The sequence below is a fragment of the Heterodontus francisci genome, chromosome 45 (assembly GCF_036365525.1).
Source record: "Heterodontus francisci isolate sHetFra1 chromosome 45, sHetFra1.hap1, whole genome shotgun sequence".
Lineage (NCBI taxonomy): Eukaryota > Metazoa > Chordata > Chondrichthyes > Heterodontiformes > Heterodontidae > Heterodontus > Heterodontus francisci.
Window position 1 is genome coordinate 18,883,758 of NC_090415.1, and position 21,535 is coordinate 18,905,292.

Genomic DNA, 21,535 nt, shown 5'->3' on the forward strand with positions numbered 1-21,535 from the left:
GGCAGCATCTGTGGAGAGAGAAGCAGATCAGAATATTTGCAGCACTTTCTGATTTTTTTTCAGATTTCCAGCATTCACAGTATTGTGTTTCTGTGAACAAAATCGTGTTGCTCAGGTCCAAGTTGAAACCATTGTACAGCATTCTATTAATCAAAACGCTGGACCAACGTAGAGCAGTAAGCGATGGTGGTATAGTGGTGAGCATAGCTGCCTTTCAAGCTGTTGACCTGGGTTCGATTCCCAGCCATCGCAACCTTAAATTGCAGGTTTGGTTTATGTTGCAGTATTTTGCAAACGAAAAAAATGTCAAAGCTTTGACAGAATTGAAATTGATAAAATATTCTTATCATCCAATCAGATTCATTCTCTTGCTTGATTGGCGTCATCCTGGAGCAAGTTTGTTTCCTTCAAGTGTTTCTCCAATTTCCTATTGAAATCATTGATTGTCTCTGCTTCCACCACACTTGTGGACAGACATTGCAGTTGCAATGTGGCAGGTAAAGCAAAAAGTGCTTCCTCAAATTTCCCTGCATCTCTTTCCCAAAACCATCAATCTGTGTCTCCTAGTCCTTGTACCATCAACTAATGGGAACGGGTTATCCTTGTCTAACTTACCTACACCTGCATCAGATATCCCCTCAATCCACATTGCTGTAAGGAGAACAACCACCTACTTCGATAACACAATCCAGAGCCATCTATCCAAGCTTTTCAATATCAAAAGAATAGTTGTGTTGTAAGTAGTATAGATAGGAGCATAACTTCAAGGGACTTTGATAGATTAACTGATTGTCTCTGCCCAACGCACCAGATTTTCTGTATCACCTGAACACTGCTCACAGCTGTATAAAGTTTAGAGTATTTTCATGGCTTACATTTATGCAAGAACTGCAATGTTAAGGTTGGATTGTGAAGCATGACGGTCATCTTCTCTGAACTATGTTAAAATGTCATGTTGAGAGATGTGTCAGTGTGGAAGATGCACGTAGCCATAGGAAAAAAAAAGGCAAGTCATGTAGCTGGAGGAGAATCCACAAAGTGGGCGCGATGGACCGTGACATATTTTACGTTTGTGACAAATAAGGACAGCTAAAATAATAGGATTAATGATATGCTTTGTACATCAATATATTGAAGTCTGTTTGATCTGTTGCTTGCTTTATTATGAAATGTGTTTTTAAGGCTATACTTTGTTTAAACCTTTTTGTGAGAACAATGGGAGAGTCACCAGCACTCCTTGCATGGAGAGAGATGAGATAAAGGCAGAATTAAAGAAAAAAATGTCTGGGATCAGCAAGAATGTAACCTTTCGGATCCTTGCTAAAATAGAAAGAATCGGGAAACATCTGTACTGTGTGTAGATTCAACCATTAACTAACTAGTGTCAAACAGTGATGTCAACCTGGACCAATTAGGACACTTGGAACAATTCAAAACTAATATGGTAACATCCTTGCACCACAAGAAGGATAAAAGAAAGGGTGTTACAGGACATCGTCAGCACACTTAGAGAGGGGTCAACAGAAGAACGTTGGTACTTAAAAGGAGAAGATAGAATACAGTCGAAAAAACACAGCAAGGGATGAAGAAGGAGAGAAGTCCGTGCCGCAGCAAGCACAGAAACAAGAACGGGTGTTGTGTGTTACTGAATATCTATTACCATTGTTAAGTATTAACTTTGTACATCTTGGTTAAGCCTAATAAACTCTCAGACTTGGTCACATAACTTGAGTTTGTACCTTGTCGGTCTGTCTTGGTCAGGAATCTAAAGGTGAGACGGGTTGGGTATTCTCTGTCTCACCTCTGTTCAGGTAACATCTACCTGAAACTTACAGCTCTTCACTATATGCATACATTGCTGTGTATTTTGTCCTCCTTAAACTTCGAAATTGTGGGCCCGTTAAAAACATTGTTCTTCGTACAGTTTTCTGCGTCACTCCACTGCATAGTTCTGCCCAGTAAGCAAAAAGGATCAGTTCGCTACTCAACTCTAAAATAAAAGCAAAATACTGCAGATGCTGGAAATCTGAAATAAAAACAAGAAATGCTGGAAATACTCAGCAGGTCTGGCAGCATCTGTGGAGAGAGAAGCAGATCAGAATATTTGCAGCACTTTCTGATTTTTTTTCAGATTTCCAGCATTCACAGTATTGTGTTTCTGTGAACAAAATCGTGTTGCTCAGGTCCAAGTTGAAACCATTGTACAGCATTCTATTAATCAAAACGCTGGACCAACGTAGAGCAGTAAGCGATGGTGGTATAGTGGTGAGCATAGCTGCATTTCAAGCTGTTGACCTGGGTTCGATTCCCAGCCATCGCAACCTTAAATTGCAGGTTTGGTTTATGTTGCAGTATTTTGCAAACGAAAAAAATGTCAAAGCTTTGACAGAATTGAAATTGATAAAATATTCTTATCATCCAATCAGATTCATTCTCTTGCTTGATTGGCGTCATCCTGGAGCAAGTTTGTTTCCTTCAAGTGTTTCTCCAATTTCCTATTGAAATCATTGATTGTCTCTGCTTCCACCACACTTGTGGACAGACATTGCAGTTGCAATGTGGCAGGTAAAGCAAAAAGTGCTTCCTCAAATTTCCCTGCATCTCTTTCCCAAAACCATCAATCTGTGTCTCCTAGTCCTTGTACCATCAACTAATGGGAACGGGTTATCCTTGTCTAACTTACCTACACCTGCATCAGATATCCCCTCAATCCACATTGCTGTAAGGAGAACAACCACTTACTTAGATAACACAATCCAGAGCCATCTATCCAAGCTTTTCAATATCAAAAGAATAGTTGTGTTGTAAGTAGTATAGATAGGAGCATAACTTCAAGGGACTTTGATAGATTAACTGATTGTCTCTGCCCAACGCACCAGATTTTCTGTATCACCTGAACACTGCTCACAGCTGTATAAAGTTTAGAGTATTTTCATGGCTTACATTTATGCAAGAACTGCAATGTTAAGGTTGGATTGTGAAGCATGACGGTCATCTTCTCTGAACTATGTTAAAATGTCATGTTGAGAGATGTGTCAGTGTGGAAGATGCACGTAGCCATAGGAAAAAAAAAGGCAAGTCATGTAGCTGGAGGAGAATCCACAAAGTGGGCGCGATGGACCGTGACATATTTTACGTTTGTGACAAATAAGGACAGCTAAAATAATAGGATTAATGATATGCTTTGTACATCAATATATTGAAGTCTGTTTGATCTGTTGCTTGCTTTATTATGAAATGTGTTTTTAAGGCTATACTTTGTTTAAACCTTTTTGTGAGAACAATGGGAGAGTCACCAGCACTCCTTGCATGGAGAGAGATGAGATAAAGGCAGAATTAAAGAAAAAAATGTCTGGGATCAGCAAGAATGTAACCTTTCGGATCCTTGCTAAAATAGAAAGAATCGGGAAACATCTGTACTGTGTGTAGATTCAACCATTAACTAACTAGTGTCAAACAGTGATGTCAACCTGGACCAATTAGGACACTTGGAACAATTCAAAACTAATATGGTAACATCCTTGCACCACAAGAAGGATAAAAGAAAGGGTGTTACAGGACATCGTCAGCACACTTAGAGAGGGGTCAACAGAAGAACGTTGGTACTTAAAAGGAGAAGATAGAATACAGTCGAAAAACACAGCAAGGGATGAAGAAGGAGAGAAGTCCGTGCCGCAGCAAGCACAGAAACAAGAACGGGTGTTGTGTGTTACTGAATATCTATTACCATTGTTAAGTATTAACTTTGTACATCTTGGTTAAGCCTAATAAACTCTCTGACTTGGTCACATAACTTGAGTTTGTACCTTGTCGGTCTGTCTTGGTCAGGAATCTAAAGGTGAGACGGGTTGGGTATTCTCTGTCTCACCTCTGTTCAGGTAACATCTAACTGAAACTTACAGCTCTTCACTATATGCATACATTGCTGTGTATTTTGTCCTCCTTAAACTTCGAAATTGTGGGCCCGTTAAAAACATTGTTCTTCGTACAGTTTTCTGCGTCACTCCACTGCATAGTTCTGCCCAGTAAGCAAAAAGGATCAGTTCGCTACTCAACTCTAAAATAAAAGCAAAATACTGCAGATGCTGGAAATCTGAAATAAAAACAAGAAATGCTGGAAATACTCAGCAGGTCTGGCAGCATCTGTGGAGAGAGAAGCAGATCAGAATATGTGCAGCACTTTCTGATTTTTTTTCAGATTTCCAGCATTCACAGTATTGTGTTTCTGTGAACAAAATCGTGTTGCTCAGGTACAAGTTGAAACCATTGTACAGCATTCTATTAATCAAAACGCTGGACCAACATAGTGCAGTAAGCGATGGTGGTATAGTGGTGAGCATAGCTGCCTTCCAAGCTGTTGACCTGGGTTCGATTCCCAGCCATCGCAACCTTAAATTGCAGGTTTGGTTTATGTTGCAGTATTTTGCAAACGAAAAAAATGTCAAAGCTTTGACAGAATTGAAATTGATAAAATATTCTTATCATCCAATCAGATTCATTCTCTTGCTTGATTGGCGTCATCCTGGAGCAAGTTTGTTTCCTTCAAGTGTTTCTCCAATTTCCTATTGAAATCATTGATTGTCTCTGCTTCCACCACACTTGTGGACAGACATTGGAGTTGCAATGTGGCAGGTAAAGCAAAAAGTGCTTCCTCAAATTTCCCTGCATCTCTTTCCCAAAACCATCAATCTGTGTCTCCTAGTCCTTGTACCATCAACTAATGGGAACGGGTTATCCTTGTCTAACTTACCTACACCTGCATCAGATATCCCCTCAATCCACATTGCTGTAAGGAGAACAACCACTTACTTAGATAACACAATCCAGAGCCATCTATCCAAGCTTTTCAATATCAAAAGAATAGTTGTGTTGTAAGTAGTATAGATAGGAGCATAACTTCAAGGGACTTTGATAGATTAACTGATTGTCTCTGCCCAACGCACCAGATTTTCTGTATCACCTGAACACTGCTCACCGCTGTGCAAAGTTTAGAGTATTTTCATGGCTTACATTTATGCAAGAACTGCAATGTTAATGTTGGATTGTGAAGCATGACGGTCATCTTCACTGAACTATGTTAAAATGTCATGTTGAGAGATGTGTCAGTGTGGAAGATGCACGTAGCCATAGGAAAAAAAAAGGCAAGTCATGTAGCTGGAGGAGAATCCACAATGTGGGCGCGATGGACCGTGACATATTTTACGTTTGTGACAAATAAGGACAGCTAAAATAATAGGATTAATGATATGCTTTGTACATCAATATATTGAAGTCTGTTTGATCTGTTGCTTGCTTTGTTATGAAATGTGTTTTAGTTTAATTTAGTTTAGAGATACAGCACTGAAACAGGCCCTTCGGCCCACCGAGTCTGTGCCGACCATCAACCACCCATTTATACTAATCCTATACTAATCCCAGATTCCTACTACATCCCCACCTGTCCCTCTATTTTCCTACCACCTACCTATACTAGGGGCAATTTTATAATGGCCAATTAACCTATCAACCTGCAAGTCTTTGGCATGTGGGAGGAAACCGGAGCACTTGGAGGAAACCCACGCAGACACAGGGAGAACTTGCAAACTCCACACATGGAATACCCAGAATCGAACCCGGGTCCCTGGAGCTGTGAGGCTGCAGTGCTAACCACTCCGCCATACTTTGTTTAAACCTTTTTGTGAGAACAATGGGAGAGTCACCAGCACTCCTTGCATGGAGAGAGATGAGATAAAGGCAGAATTAAAGAAAAAAATGTCTGGGATCAGCAAGAATGGAACCTTTAGGATCCTTGCTAAAATAGAAAGAGTCGGGAAACATATGTACTGTGTGTAGATTCAACCATTAACTAACTAGTGTCAAACAATGATGTCAACCTGGACCAATTAGGACACTTGGAACAATTCAAAACTAATATGGTAACATCCTTGCACCACAAGAAGGATAAAAGAAAGGGTGTTACAGGACATCGTCAGCACACTTAGAGAGGGGTCAACAGAAGATCGTTGGTACTTAAAAGGAGAAGATAGAATACAGTCGAAAAAACACAGCAAGGGATGAAGAAGGAGAGAAGTCCGTGCGGCAGCAAGCACAGAAACAAGAACGGGTGTTGTGTGTTACTGAATATCTATTACCATTGTTAAGTATTAACTTTGTACATCTTAGTTAAGCCTAATAAACTCTCTGACTTGGTCACATAACTTGAGTTTTCACCTTGTAGGTATATCTTGGTCAGGAGTCTAAAGGTGAGACGGGTTGGGTATTCTCTGTCTCACCTCTGTTCAGGTAAATCTCGCTGAAACTTGCAGCTCTTTACTAAATGCATACATTGCTGTGTATTTTGTCCTCCTTCAACTTCGAAATTGTGGGCCCGTTAAAAACATTGTTCTTCGTACAGTTTTTTGCGTAACTCCACTGCATAATTCTGCCCAGTAAGCAAAAAGGATCAGTTCGTGACTGAACTCTGAAATAAAAGCAAAATACTGCAGATGCTGGAAATCTGAAATAAAAACAAGAAATGCTGGAAATACTCAGCAGGTCTGGCAGCATCTGTGGAGAGAGAAGCAGAGTTAACGTTTCAGGTGAGTGACCATTGATCAGAATATTTGCAGCACTTTCTGATTTTATTTCAGATTTCCAGCATTCACAGTATTGTGTTTCTGTTTTCATAATCGCATTGCTCAGGGATAAGTTGAAACCATTGTACAGCCTTCTATTAATCAAAACGCTGGAGCAGCACAGTATAGTAAGCGATGGTGGTATAGTGGTGAGCATAGCTGCCTTCCAAGCAGTTGACCTGGGTTCGATTCCCGGCCATCGCAAACTTAAATTGCAGGTTTACTTTATGTTGCAGTATTTTACAAACGAAAAAAATGTCAAAGCTTTGACAGAATTGAAATTGATAAAGTAATCTTATCATCCAATCAGATTCATTCTCCCGCTTGATTGGCGTCACCCTGGAGCAAGTTTGTTTCCTTCAAGTGTTTCTCCAATTTCCTATTGAAATCATTGATTGTCTCTGCTTCCACCACACTTGTGGACAGACATTGCAGTTGCAATGTCGCAGGTAAAGCAAAAAGTGCTTCCTCAAATTTCCCTGCATCTCTTTCCCAAAACCATCAATCTGTGTCTCCTGGTCCTTGTACCATCAACTAATGGGAACGGGTTATCCTTGTCTAACTTACCTACACCTGCACCAGATATCCCCTCAATCCACATTGCTGTAAGGAGAACAACCACTTACTTAGATAACACAATCCAGAGCCATCTATCCAAGCTTTTCAATATCAAAAGAATAGTTGTGTTGTCAGTAGTATAGATAGGAGCATAACTTCAAGAGACTTTGATAGATTAACTGATTGTCTCTGCCCAACGCACCAGATTTTCTGTATCACCTGAACACTGCTCACCGCTGTGTAAAGTTTAGAGTATTTTCATGGCTTACATTTATGCAAGAACTGCAATGTTAAGGTTGGATTGTGAAGCATGACGGTCATCTTCCCTGAACTATGTTAAAATGTCATGTTGAGAGATGTGTCAGTGTGGAAGATGCACGTAGCCATAGGAAAAAAAATGGCAAGTCATGTAGCTGGAGGAGAATCCACAATGTGGGCGCGATGGACCGTGACATATTTTACGTTTGTGACAAATAAGGACAGCTAAAATAATAGGATTAATGATATGCTTTGTACATCAATATATTGAAGTCTGTTTGATCTGTTGCTTGCTTTATTATGAAATGTGTTTTCAAGGCTATACTTTGTTTAAACCTTTTTGTGAGAACAATGGGAGAGTCACCAGCACTCCTTGCATGGAGAGAGATGAGATAAAGGCAGAATTAAAGAAAAAAATGTCTGGGATCAGCAAGAATGGAACCTTTAGGATCCTTGCTAAAATAGAAAGAGTCGGGAAACATATGTACTGTGTGTAGATTCAACCATTAACTAACTAGTGTCAAACAATGATGTCAACCTGGACCAATTAGGACATTTGGAACAATTCAAAACTAATATGGTAACATCCTTGCACCACAAGAAGGATAAAAGAAAGGGTGTTACAGGACATCGTCAGCACACTTAGAGAGGGGTCAACAGAAGATCGTTGGTACTTAAAAGGAGAAGATAGAATACAGTCGAAAAAACACAGCAAGGGATGAAGAAGGAGAGAAGTCCGTGTGGCAGCAAGCACAGAAACAAGAACGGGTGTTGTGTGTTACTGAATATCTATTACCATTGTTAAGTATTAACTTTGTACATCTTAGTTAAGCCTAATAAACTCTCTGACTTGGTCACATAACTTGAGTTTTCACCTTATAGGTATATCTTGGTCAGGAATCTAAAGGTGAGACGGGTTGGGTATTCTCTGTCTCACCTCTGTTCAGGTAAATCTCGCTGAAACTTGCAGCTCTTTACTAAATGCATACATTGCTGTGTATTTTGTCCTCCTTCAACTTCGAAATTGTGGGCCCGTTAAAAACATTGTTCTTCGTACAGTTTTTTGCGTAACTCCACTGCATAATTCTGCCCAGTAAGCAAAAAGGATCAGTTCGCGACTGAACTCTGAAATAAAAGCAAAATACTGCAGATGCTGGAAATCTGAAATAAAAACAAGAAATGCTGGAAATACTCAGCAGGTCTGGCAGCATCTGTGGAGAGAGAAGCAGAGTTAACGTTTCAGGTGAGTGACCATTGATCAGAATATTTGCAGCACTTTCTGATTTTATTTCAGATTTCCAGCATTCACAGTATTGTGTTTCTGTTTTCATAATCGCATTGCTCAGGGACAAGTTGAAACCATTGTACAGCATTCTATTAATCAAAACGCTGGAGCAGCACAGTGCAGTAAGCGATGGTGGTATAGTGGTGAGCATAGCTGCCTTCCAAGCAGTTGACCTGGGTTCGATTCCTGGCCATCGCAACCTTAAATTGCAGGTTTACATTATGTTGCAGTATTTTACAAACGAAAAAAATGTCAAAGCTTTGACAGAATTGAAATTGATAAAATAATCTTATCATCCAATCAGATTCATTCTCCCGCTTGATTGGCGTCACCCTGGAGCAAGTTTGTTTCCTTCAAGTGTTTCTCCAATTTCCTATTGAAATCATTGATTGTCTCTGCTTCCACCACACTTGTGGACAGACATTGCAGTTGCAATGTCGCAGGTAAAGCAAAAAGTGCTTCCTCACATTTCCCTGCATCTCTTTCCCAAAACCATCAATCTGTGTCTCCTGGTCCTTGTACCATCAACTAATGGGAACGGGTTATCCTTGTCTAACTTACCTACACCTGCATCAGATCTCCCCTCAATCCACATTTCTGTAAGGAGAACAACCACTTACTTAGATAACACAATCCAGAGCCATCTATCCAAGCTTTTCAATAACAAAAGAATAGTTGTGTTGTAATAGTCTCGATAGGAGCATAACATCAAGAGACTTTGATAGATTAACTGATTGTCTCTGCCCAACGCACCAGATTTTCTGTATCACCTGAACACTGCTCACCGCTGTGTAAAGTTTAGAGTATTTTCATGGCTTACATTTATGCAAGAACTGCAATGTAAAGGTTGGATTGTGAAGCATGACGGTCATCTTCACTGAACTATGTTAAAATGTCATGTTGAGAGATGTGTCAGTGTGGAAGATGCACGTAGCCATATGAAAAAAAAAGGCAAGTCATTTAGCTGGAGGAGAATCCACAATGTGGGCGCGATGGACCGTGACATATTTTACGTTTGTGACAAATAAGGACAGCTAAAATAATAGGATTAATGATATGCTTTGTACATCAATATATTGAAGTCTGTTTGATCTGTTGCTTGCTTTATTATGAAATGTGTTTTCAAGGCTATACTTTGTTAAAACCTTTTTGTGAGAACAATGGGAGAGTCACCAGCACTCCTTGCATGGAGAGAGATGAGATAAAGGCAGAATTAAAGAAAAAAATGTCTGGGATCAGCAAGAATGTAACCTTTAGGATCCTTGCTAAAATAGAAAGAGTCGGGAAACATCTGTACTGTGTGTAGATTCAACCATTAACTAACTAGTGTCAAACAATGATGTCAACCTGGACCAATTAGGACACTTGGAACAATTCAAAACTAATATGGTAACATCCTTGCACCACAAGAAGGAGAAAAGAAAGGGTGTTACAGGACATCGTCAGCACACTTAGAGAGGGGTCAACAGAAGATCGTTGGTACTTAAAAGGAGAAGATAGAATACAGTCAAAAAAACACAGCAAGGGATGAAGAAGGAGAGAAGTCCGTGCGGCAGCAAGCACAGAAACAAGAACGGGTGTTGTGTGTTACTGAATATCTATTACCATTGTTAAGTATTAACTTTGTACATCTTAGTTAAGCCTAATAAACTCTCTGACTTGGTCACATAACTTGAGTTTGCACCTTGTCGGTCTATCTTGGTCAGGAATCTAAAGGTGAGACGGGTTGGGTATTCTCTGTCTCACCTCTGTTCAGGTAACATCTACCTGAAACTTACAGCTCTTTACTATATGCATACATTGCTGTGTATTTTGTCCTCCTTAAACTTCGAAATTGTGGGCCCGTTAAAAACATTGTTCTTCGTACAGTTTTCTGCGTCACTCCACTGCATAGTTCTGCCCAGTAAGCAAAAAGGATCAGTTCGCTACTAAACTCGAAAATAAAAGCAAAATACTGCAGATGCTGGAAATCTGAAATAATAATAAGAAATGCTGGAAATACTCAGCAGGTCTGGCAGCATCTGTGGAGAGAGAAGCAGAGTTAACGTTTCAGGTGAGCGACCTCAAGTGTTTCTCCAATTTCCTATTGAAATCATTGATTGTCTCTGCTTCCACCACACTTGTGGACAGACATTGCAGTTGCAATGGAGCAGGTAAAGCAAAAGGTGCTTCCTCACATTTCCCGGCATCTCTTTCCTAAAACCATCAATCTGTGTCTCCTAGTCCTTGTACCATCAACTAATGGGAACGGGTTATCCTTGTCTAACTTACCGACACCTGCATCAGATCTGCCCTCAATCCACATTGCTGGAAGGAGAACAACCACCTACTTAGATAACACAATCCAGAGCCATTTATCCAAGCTGTTCAATAGCATAAGAATAGTTGTGTTGTAAGTAGTATAGATAGGAGCATAACTTCAAGAGACTTTGATAGATTAACTGATTGTCTCTGCCCAACGCACCAGATTTTCTGTATCACCTGAACACTGCTCACCGCTGTATAAAGTTTAGAGTATTTTCATGGCTTACATTTATGCAAGAACTGCAATGTGAAGGTTGGATTGTGAAGCATGACGGTCATCTTCTCTGAACTATGTTAAAATGTCATGTTGAGAGATGTGTCAGTGTGGAAGATGCACGTAGCCATAGGAAAAAAAAAGGCAAGTCATGTAGCTGGAGGAGAATCCACAAAGTGGGCGCGATGGACAGTGACATATTTTACGTTTGTGACAAATAAGGACAGCTAAAATAACAGGATTAATGATATGCTTTGTACATCATTATATTGAAGTCTGTTTGATCTGTTGCTTGCTTTATTCTGAAATGTGTTTTCAAGGCTATACTTTGTTTAAACCTTTTTGTGAGAACAATGGGAGAGTCACCAGCACTCCTTGCATGGAGAGAGATGAGATAAAGGCAGAATTAAAGAAAAAAATGTCTGGGATCAGCAAGAATGTAACCTTTAGGATCCTTGCTAAAATAGAAAGAATCGGGAAACATCTGTACTGTGTGTAGATTCAACCATTAACTAACTAGTGTCAAACAATGATGTCAACCTGGACCAATTAGGACACTTGGAACAATTCAAAACTAATATGGTAACATCCTTGCACCACAAGAAGGATAAAAGAAAGGGTGTTACAGGACATCGTCAGCACACTTAGAGAGGGGTCAACAGAAGATCGTTGGTACTTAAAAGGAGAAGCTAGAATATAGTCAAAAAACACAGCAAGGGATGAAGAAGGAGAGAAGTCCGTGCGGCAGCAAGCACAGAAAGAAGAACGGGTGTTGTGTGTTACTGAATATCTATTACCATTGTTAAGTATTAACTTTGTACATCTTGGTTAAGCCTAATAAACTCTCTGACTTGGTCACATAACTTGAGTTTGTACCTTGTCGGTCCATCTTGGTCAGGAATCTAAAGGTGAGACGGGTTGGGTATTCTCTGTCTCACCTCTGTTCAGGTAACATCGACCTGAAACTTACAGCTCTTTACTATATGCATACATTGCTGTGTATTTTGTCCTCCTTAAACTTCGAAATTGTGGGCCCGTTAAAAACATTGTTCTTCGTACAGTTTTCTGCGTCACTCCACTGCATAGTTCTGCCCAGTAAGCAAAAAGGATCAGTTCGCTACTAAACTCGAAAATAAAAGCAAAATACTGCAGATGCTGGAAATCTGAAATAATAATAAGAAATGCTGGAAATACTCAGCAGGTCTGGCAGCATCTGTGGAGAGAGAAGCAGAGTTAACGTTTCAGGTGAGTGACCATTGATCAGAATATTTGCAGCACTTTCTGATTTTATTTCAGATTTCCAGCATTCACAGTATTGTGTTTCTGTTAACATAATCGTGTTGCTCAGGTGCAAGTTGAAACCATTGTACAGCATTCTATTAATCAAAACGCTGGACCAGCGTAGTATAGTAAGCGATGGTGGTATAGTGGTGACCATAGCTGCCTTCTAAGCAGTTGTCCTGGGTTCGATTCCCAGCCATTGCAACCTTAAATTGCAGGTTTACTTTATGTTGCAGTATTTTACAAACGAAAAAAATGTCAAAGCTTTGACAGAATTGAAATTGATAAAATATTCTTGTCATCCAATCAGATTCATTCTCCCGCTTGATCGGCGTCACCCTGGAGCAAGTTTGTTTCCTTCAAGTGTTTCTCCAATTTCCTATTGAAATCATTGATTGTCTCTGCTTCCACCACACTTGTGGACAGACATTGCAGTTGCAATGGAGCAGCTAAAGCAAAAGGTGCTTCCTCACATTTCCCGGCATCTCTTTCCCAAAACCATCAATCTGTGTCTCCTAGTCCTTGTACCATCAACTAATGGGAACGGGTTATCCTTGTCTAACTTACCTACACCTGCATCAGATCTCCCCTCAATCCACATTGCTGGAAGGAGAACAACCACCTACTTAGATAACACAATCCAGAGCCATCTATCCAAGCTTTTCAATAACAAAAGAATAGTTGTGTTGTAAGTATTCTCGATAGGAGCATAACATCAAGAAACTTTGATAGATTAACTGATTGTCTCTGCCCAACGCACCAGATTTTCTGTATCACCTGAACACTGCTCACCGCTGTGTAAAGTTTAGAGTATTTGCATGGCTTACATTTATGCAAGAACTGCAATGTTAAGGTTGGATTGTGAAGCATGACGGTCATCTTCACTGAACTATGTTAAAATGTCATGTTGAGAGATGTGTCAGTGTGAAAGATGCACGTAGCCATAGGAAAAAAAAAGGCAAGTCATGTAGCTGGAGGAGAATCCACAAAGTGGGCGCGATGGACCGTGACATATTTTACGTTTGTGACAAATAAGGACAACTAAAATAATAGGATTAATGATATGCTTTGTACATCAATATATTGAAGTCTGTTTGATCTGTTGCTTGCTTTATTATGAAATGTGTTTTCAAGGCTATACTTTGTTTAAACCTTTTTGTGAGAACAATGGGAGAGTCACCAGCACTCCTTGCATGGAGAGAGATGAGATAAAGGCAGAATTAAAGAAAAAAATGTCTGGGATCAGCAAGAATGTAACCTTTAGGATCCTTGCTAAAATAGAAAGAATCGGGAAACATCTGTACTGTGTGTAGATTCAACCATTAACTAACTAGTGTCAAACAATGATGTCAACCTGGACCAATTAGGACACTTGGAACAATTCAAAACTAATATGGTAACATCCTTGCACCACAAGAAGGATAAAAGAAAGGGTGTTACAGGACATCGTCAGCACACTTAGAGAGGGGTCAACAGAAGATCGTTGGTACTTAAAAGGAGAAGATAGAATATAGTCAAAAAACACAGCAAGGGATGAAGAAGGAGAGAAGTCCGTGCGGCAGCAAGCACAGAAAGAAGAACGGGTGTTGTGTGTTACTGAATATCTATTACCATTGTTAAGTATTAACTTTGTACATCTTGGTTAAGCCTAATAAACTCTCTGACTTGGTCACATAACTTGAGTTTGTACCTTGTCGGTCCATCTTGGTCAGGAATCTAAAGGTGAGACGGGTTGGGTATTCTCTGTCTCACCTCTGTTCAGGTAACATCGACCTGAAACTTACAGCTCTTTACTATATGCATACATTGCTGTGTATTTTGTCCTCCTTAAACTTCGAAATTGTGGGCCCGTTAAAAACATTGTTCTTCGTACAGTTTTCTGCGTCACTCCACTGCATAGTTCTGCCCAGTAAGCAAAAAGGATCAGTTCGCTACTAAACTCGAAAATAAAAGCAAAATACTGCAGATGCTGGAAATCTGAAATAATAATAAGAAATGCTGGAAATACTCAGCAGGTCTGGCAGCATCTGTGGAGAGAGAAGCAGAGTTAACGTTTCAGGTGAGTGACCATTGATCAGAATATTTGCAGCACTTTCTGATTTTATTTCAGATTTCCAGCATTCACAGTATTGTGTTTCTGTTAACATAATCGTGTTGCTCAGGTGCAAGTTGAAACCATTGTACAGCATTCTATTAATCAAAACGCTGGACCAGCGTAGTACAGTAAGCGATGGTGGTATAGTGGTGACCATAGCTGCCTTCTAAGCAGTTGTCCTGGGTTCGATTCCCAGCCATTGCAACCTTAAATTGCAGGTTTACTTTATGTTGCAGTATTTTACAAACGAAAAAAATGTCAAAGCTTTGACAGAATTGAAATTGATAAAATATTCTTATCATCCAATCAGATTCATTCTCCCGCTTGATCGGCGTCACCCTGGAGCAAGTTTGTTTCCTTCAAGTGTTTCTCCAATTTCCTATTGAAATCATTGATTGTCTCTGCTTCCACCACACTTGTGGACAGACATTGCAGTTGCAATGGAGCAGCTAAAGCAAAAAGTGCTTCCTCACATTTCCCTGCATCTCTTTCCCAAAACCATCAATCTGTGTCTCCTGGTCCTTGTACCATCAACTAATGGGAACGGGTTATCCTTGTCTAACTTACCTACACCTGCATCAGATATCCCCTCAATCCACATTGCTGGAAGGAGAACAACCACCTACTTAGATAACACAATCCAGAGCCATCTATCCAAGCTTTTCAATAACAAAAGAATAGTTGTGTTGTAAGTAGTATAGATAGGAGCATAACTTCAAGAAACTTTGATAGATTAACTGATTGTCTCTGCCCAACGCACCAGATTTTCTGTATCACCTGAACACTGCTCACCGCTGTGTAAAGTTTAGAGTATTTGCATGGCTTACATTTATGCAAGAACTGCAATGTTAAGGTTGGATTGTGAAGCATGACGGTCATCTTCACTGAACTATGTTAAAATGTCATGTTGAGAGATGTGTCAGTGTGGAAGATGCACGTAGCCATAGGAAAAAAAAAGGCAAGTCATGTAGCTGGAGGAGAATCCACAAAGTGGGCGCGATGGACCGTGACATATTTTACGTTTGTGACAAATAAGGACAGCTAAAATAATAGGATTAATGATATGCTTTGTACATCAATATATTGAAGTCTGTTTGATCTGTTGCTTGCTTTATTATGAAATGTGTTTTCAAGGCTATACTTTGTTTAAACCTTTTTGTGAGAACAATGGGAGAGTCACCAGCACTCCTTGCATGGAGAGAGATGAGATAAAGGCAGAATTAAAGAAAAAAATGTCTGGGATCAGCAAGAATGTAACCTTTAGGATCCTTGCTAAAATAGAAAGAGTCGGGTAACATCTGTACTGTGTGTAGATTCAACCATTAACTAACTAGTGTCAAACAATGATGTCAACCTGGACCAATTAGGACGCTTGGAACAATTCAAAACTAATATGGTAACATCCTTGCACCACAAGAAGGATAAAAGAAAGGGTGTTACAGGACATCGTCAGCACACTTAGAGAGGGGTCAACAGAAGATCGTTGGTACTTAAAAGGAGAAGATAGAATATAGTCAAAAAAACACAGCAAGGGATGAAGAAGGAGAGAAGTCCGTGCGGCAGCAAGCACAGAAACAAGAACGGGTGTTGTGTGTTACTGAATATCTATTACCATTGTTAAGTATTAACTTTGTACATCTTAGTTAAGCCTAATAAACTCTCTGACTTGGTCACATAACTTGAGTTTGTACCTTGTAGGTCTATCTTGGTCAGGAATCTAAAGGTGAGACGGGTTGGGTATTCTCTGTCTCACCTCTGTTCAGGTAACATCTACCTGAAACTTACAGCTCTTTACTATATGCATACATTGCTGTGTATTTTGTCCTCCTTAAACTTCGAAATTGTGGGCCCGTTAAAAACATTGTTCTTCGTACAGTTTTCTGCGTCACTCCACTGCATAGTTCTGCCCAGTAAGCAAAAAGGATCAGTTCACTAATAAACTCTAAAATAAAAGCAAAATACTGCGGATGCTGGAAATCTGAAATAAAAACAAGAAATACTGGAAATACTCAGCAGGTCTGGCAGCATCTGTGGAGAGAGAAGCAGAGTTAACGTTTCAGGTCTGTGACCCTACTTCAGAACGAGCAAATATTAGAATTGTGAAAGGTTATAAGCAAGTAAAGCGGGGTTGGGGCAAGAGATAACAAAGGAGAAGGTGTAAATAAGACAAGGTCACAGAAGAGCCTCCTATCCTTTAACCAACTACCATCTCAGAATACCAGTGTCAATTTTAACATGCATTTCTATTCTCCATGTAAGTCTGTTATTCACTACTTGATTGAATGCCTTTGGAAGAGCATATATCCAATAATTACTGTACTACCTTCAGTAACTTCAACCACAAGAATTCAATCATGTTAGTCGCACATGATTTGCCCTGAGCAAATCCGTACTGGTTGTCCTTTATTAACTCAGCACTGATGTCAAAAATAATAGTCTTTGTTAGCAGATTTTTCCTTCCCCTGGTTCTGCCTGCTTGTAATCATGGTGATAGGATGGATATGGGATGTTTATTACAAATCACTGTCATCATTATTTCAATGATTTTCGCTGCAAACAACCTTTGAAGTATATTGATCAAAAGCAAATTAATGGTAACGTGTGTGACACTGAGACTGGAAGATGGTCGGAATAAAGCGGAGGAAGGGGTGAGGGGGCGGCTCCTAAACTGTCCAAACGGATCTCGTCGAAGTGTAAAAGTGAATCCGAGTGTTTGAGGGATGAAAGTTAAACATCTGATAGTCTCTGCTTAATGTCATCAGAATGAATCTCTTAGTGACTGAAAATATATCTGAATGGCCTTGTCCTGCGAATCTGCAGAGAGTCCAACAGGTAAAAGTGGTTCAGTGAGAAATACAGTATTTGTTTATAATCTGGCCCTGTTTTGAGTTTGGAAATAATAGAGAGGTTGTCTCTGGTGCAATATGTCAGCGAGAGAGTAGTTTACATTTTTCTATCTTGAATAATTCGTGTACCAAATAGAACAGGATCTCTGACAGCGTGTTACATTATATAAACGTCACAGGCCACTTCCCCTCCCTATTCTATCTCCCTGCACTCGATCTCCTCCCTCTCCAGTTCATTATTATTGCTGATCATTATATTGGCCTATTTATTATCTTCCATCTCAGACAGTCCCTCGCGATCAAGGATGACTTTTTTCCACTCCAGTTTGATGAGTTCTGAAATGGCTGATAAGTCCAATGCATGATCTGCAGACTCTGTCATATCAGGGACTGGTGGTGCTGGAAGGGTCAGGTAAATCACTGCATTGGAGGTGTGGGTGCTGTCTTCGCTGCCTTCGCTGCGTCGAGTTCACCTTTGCATGTTCCTGACAAATATCCCTGAAGAGTACAATGTCTTCCCAAATGAGGGATGATTTGAGGACATCTCTGAAGTGTTTCCACTGTCCTCCTGGGGTTCTCCTACCATGACCAAGTTCTGAGTAGAACAGCTGCTTCGGGATATTGGATTTACAGGTTCTTGGAGAGGCGCCTATTCATGGTAAGTGAAAGACTAACACTGACTGTCTGAACACATGTCAGTTGCTGTCTGAGAGTGAGAGGTACTGGAACACTTTCCCTCACATAATGTACCAGATACAGTAAGGACAGATGGAGTGGACAAGCCTCTGTCTTTCTCCAGTACTGAATTATAGTGAGTTGGATGTTCAGTCAGTCCCGACCTGTCCTTGTTGGGTGAGTAGGCAACGGAATCGAGATCAGTTCCCGTCCCTGTGTGACTGTCACTCAAACTGTCCTGTGTGTGCAGGATTAACCCTGAGTCCCTCTATACAGCTCTGTCTGTTATATCTGGAAAAATGCTGAACCTTTCACTTATTGATCTGCTCAAACCGAGTTCAAGACCCAAGTAGTGAACAGAATGTCCCATTAATTGTTTGAATAATACTATGATTGATCAGCAGGTTATGATCGACTCAGCAAAAGTTTGGAAAAATTCCTGTCCATAAATCTTTCAAAATGGAGTGTGAGGATCTCCTGGCTCCGAGTGTTTCAGGGATACAGAAGTAGACATCGGCAACTGAACCCTGAAAATTCACAGCAAAGACTGTGTACATGAGGACATTTAACAATCGGGAGCTGAAACTCTGGAACGGGCTCCATTGTCACTTTGTTTGTGTGTCCGGTATAATCGCGGCAGCTCCGTGTCTCTCTTGTTTAGAATGAAACGATGAAGATCGCCATTCAGTATTACTCACATTGACCGCGGGTTTCACTCCGGTTAGACAAACCTTTGCTGACTGAAATTAATTCTACAAGGTCACAGCAAACACACCGACTCCCTCCTTCCTCCCATGTTTCTGTCCGATTGTTTTGAGAGGAGGGTCTCAATAATAACAAAGACCCTGCAGGGAGAGACGGCAATTTGAACATCTAAATGGGATCAGCTCCCGGCTTTCTAGGTTATAGATTCCCTCCACCCCTCCCCACCCTCCCTCCACCCTAACCCCATGTTCAGTTTCATTGTTCACACATTGATGAGGGTGAAATGGGAAAGTTCCCATTGAGTTTTGTTGCAGAGATCTGCGCACGCGCGATATAGCCCCGCCCACTGGGACGTCATAATGAAGCGAAGAGCGCATGCGCTCCCCTTCCCCCAACACTGTCTCTGAGCGTCATTCAGTGAGTGAGCGGAAGATTGTTTAAATCAGCTGCGAATGGAGACATCCGGGTCCCGGGGTAAGTGAACAAACAACATCTGCTTCCAGCAGCAACACCAGGTTTGGGAGCGAGTCTGCAGATGTGTTCAGAGATTAACATTGAATAGTGGGGAAGTTCAGCGGGAGTCGGAGATTGTGGAGCAGAAACTGGTCCCGGAACATGGAGTGAGCCGGTGGGGGGAAGGGAGAGGTGACGACTCCATCGGGTAGTCCGATTCATGGAGCGGTGTGGGTTGTTTCTGAATGTCGCAAAACTGTCGCAAAACCGCTGCAAACAGGTGGGCAGCAGAAGCAGAGTGTTGCAGGAGACAGACACTGTTTGTGTTGCTGGTTTTCTTTTTCCGATTGTTCATAATGATTATTATTGAAAAGATTATATTGATTACTTTTGTATCATGTCAGTTAACTTGTCAGGGAGCAAGTAATAGAGAGGGATACCGAGATGTACAGAATACTGGGGGAGATTGATAACACAAGAGTAGGGAATAATACGATATTAAGTGGAGTCAGAGTCAGGCAGAATGTAATACAGTCTGAATCAGGGTACATGGATGTGAACACACGGAGTGTGGTTAATAAGATGGTGAGGTACAGGCGGAGATTGTCATGTGCAAATTTGATGTTGTGGCTCGAACAGAGACTGGGAAAGACTGGGTGTTAAACATTCCTGGATACAAGTTGATCAGGGAAAACATGAAAGGGAATAAAGGGGGAGGGGTGTCAGTATTGATCAAGGAGAGTGTTGGAGAAAAAGGATGTCCCAGAGTGGTCGAGGACAGAATCAATTTGGCAAGAGCTATGGAACAAAAAAGCTGCAGTTACATTGCTCGGTGTTGTCTAAAGGCCACCAGCTAGTGGGTAGGACATGGAAAAATAAATTTGCAAGGAAATTACAGCACGGTGCAAACATTATAGGGTAGTTATAATGGAAGAGTTTAATTATTCAAACATAGACTGGGATAATAACAGTGTGAAGGGCAGTGAGGGGCAAGAGTTCCTAGAGTGTGTTCAGGAAAATTTTCTACAACAGTATGTTGCTAGTCCAACGAGAAAGGAGGCACTGCTAGACCTGGTTCTTGGGAATGAGGTGGGCCAAGTGGATCACGTATCAGGAGGAGAACATTTAGGGGATAGTGATCATTGTATCATAAGGTTTAGGTTGACTATGGAAAAGGACAAAGAGAAATCCAAGGTAAGAATAATTAACTGGGGGGAAGTCAACTTCAATGGGGTAAGAATGGAGCTGGGGCAAATAAATTGGAGTCAAAAGCTGGCAGTAAAACAGGTAGATGAACATTGGGTTACCTTCAAAGAACAGATAGTTCGGGCACAGTCGACGTATGTTCCCTTGAAGGGGAAAATTAAAACAAACAAACCCAGAACTCCTTGGATGGCAAAAGAGGTAGAGATTAAGATAAAGAAGAAAAAGTGTGCTTATAAGAGATGCCAGATAGAAAATACTATTGAGAACCAGGCTGAATATAGAAGGTCCAGAGGGGAAGTGGAAAAAAAAATAAATAGGAGAAGCAATGAGAGAAGATGAAAAGAGACTGCCAGCGAGCATTAAAGGAAATCCCAACGTTTTCTATAAGCATATAAATAGTAAAAAGGTGGTAAAAGGAGGAATGTGGCCGATTAGGGACCAGAACGTGGATTTATACATGGAGGCAGAGGGCATAGCTGAGGTATTAAAGCAATACTTTGCATCTGTCTTTGTCTGGGTTGCATCTTCTTCCTTGGTAATGTTGGAAGAGGAGGTAAGTCAGATATTAAAGGGTTTTAAAATTGATAAAGAAGAAATGTTAGATAGTCTGTCTGTACTTAAAGTGGAGAAAGCACCAGAGCCAGATGAGATGCATCTAAGGAAACTGAGGGAAGTGAGGGTGGAAATCACAGAGGATCTGGCCATAATTTTTCACTCTTCCTTAGACTCGGGGGTGGTGCTAAAGAACTGCAGAATTTTTCAATAAAGGGTGTAAATATAAGCCTATCAACTGCAGGCCAGTTAGTTTAAATTCAGTGTTGGAAAAAAATCGAGAAAAAATAATTAGGGGCAAAATCAATAGTCACAGGGACTATTAAAGCAGAGAAGGCTGAGGGGGGACCTGACTGAGGAAAACAAAATTATGAGAAGTATAGATAGGACGATTTGTTTTCCCTGAGCAGAGATGTCAATAACCAGGGGACATAGATTTAAGGTTAGGAGCAGGAGGTTTAGAGGGGCCTTGAGGCAAAATGTTTTCAC

At 40.6% G+C, this 21,535-nt stretch overlaps 7 non-coding genes across 7 annotated transcripts; all 7 read left to right on the forward strand.

Moving 5' to 3' along the window:
• The first annotated feature begins 180 nt into the window (after positions 1-180).
• On the forward strand, positions 181-252 carry trnae-uuc (transfer RNA glutamic acid (anticodon UUC)). The gene has a single exon. It is a non-coding gene; the product is annotated as a tRNA-Glu (tRNA).
• Positions 253-2,248: 1,996 nt separating this feature from the next.
• trnae-uuc (transfer RNA glutamic acid (anticodon UUC)) lies at positions 2,249-2,320 on the forward strand. Its single transcript has one exon. It is a non-coding gene; the product is annotated as a tRNA-Glu (tRNA).
• Positions 2,321-4,315: 1,995 nt separating this feature from the next.
• trnag-ucc (transfer RNA glycine (anticodon UCC)) lies at positions 4,316-4,387 on the forward strand. The gene has a single exon. It is a non-coding gene; the product is annotated as a tRNA-Gly (tRNA).
• A 2,359-nt stretch (positions 4,388-6,746) lies between these two features.
• Positions 6,747-6,818, forward strand: trnag-ucc (transfer RNA glycine (anticodon UCC)). The gene has a single exon. It is a non-coding gene; the product is annotated as a tRNA-Gly (tRNA).
• A 2,023-nt stretch (positions 6,819-8,841) lies between these two features.
• On the forward strand, positions 8,842-8,913 carry trnag-ucc (transfer RNA glycine (anticodon UCC)). The gene has a single exon. It is a non-coding gene; the product is annotated as a tRNA-Gly (tRNA).
• A 3,733-nt stretch (positions 8,914-12,646) lies between these two features.
• trnar-ucu (transfer RNA arginine (anticodon UCU)) lies at positions 12,647-12,718 on the forward strand. Its single transcript has one exon. It is a non-coding gene; the product is annotated as a tRNA-Arg (tRNA).
• Positions 12,719-14,741: 2,023 nt separating this feature from the next.
• Positions 14,742-14,813, forward strand: trnar-ucu (transfer RNA arginine (anticodon UCU)). Its single transcript has one exon. It is a non-coding gene; the product is annotated as a tRNA-Arg (tRNA).
• The last annotated feature ends 6,722 nt before the right edge of the window (positions 14,814-21,535 follow it).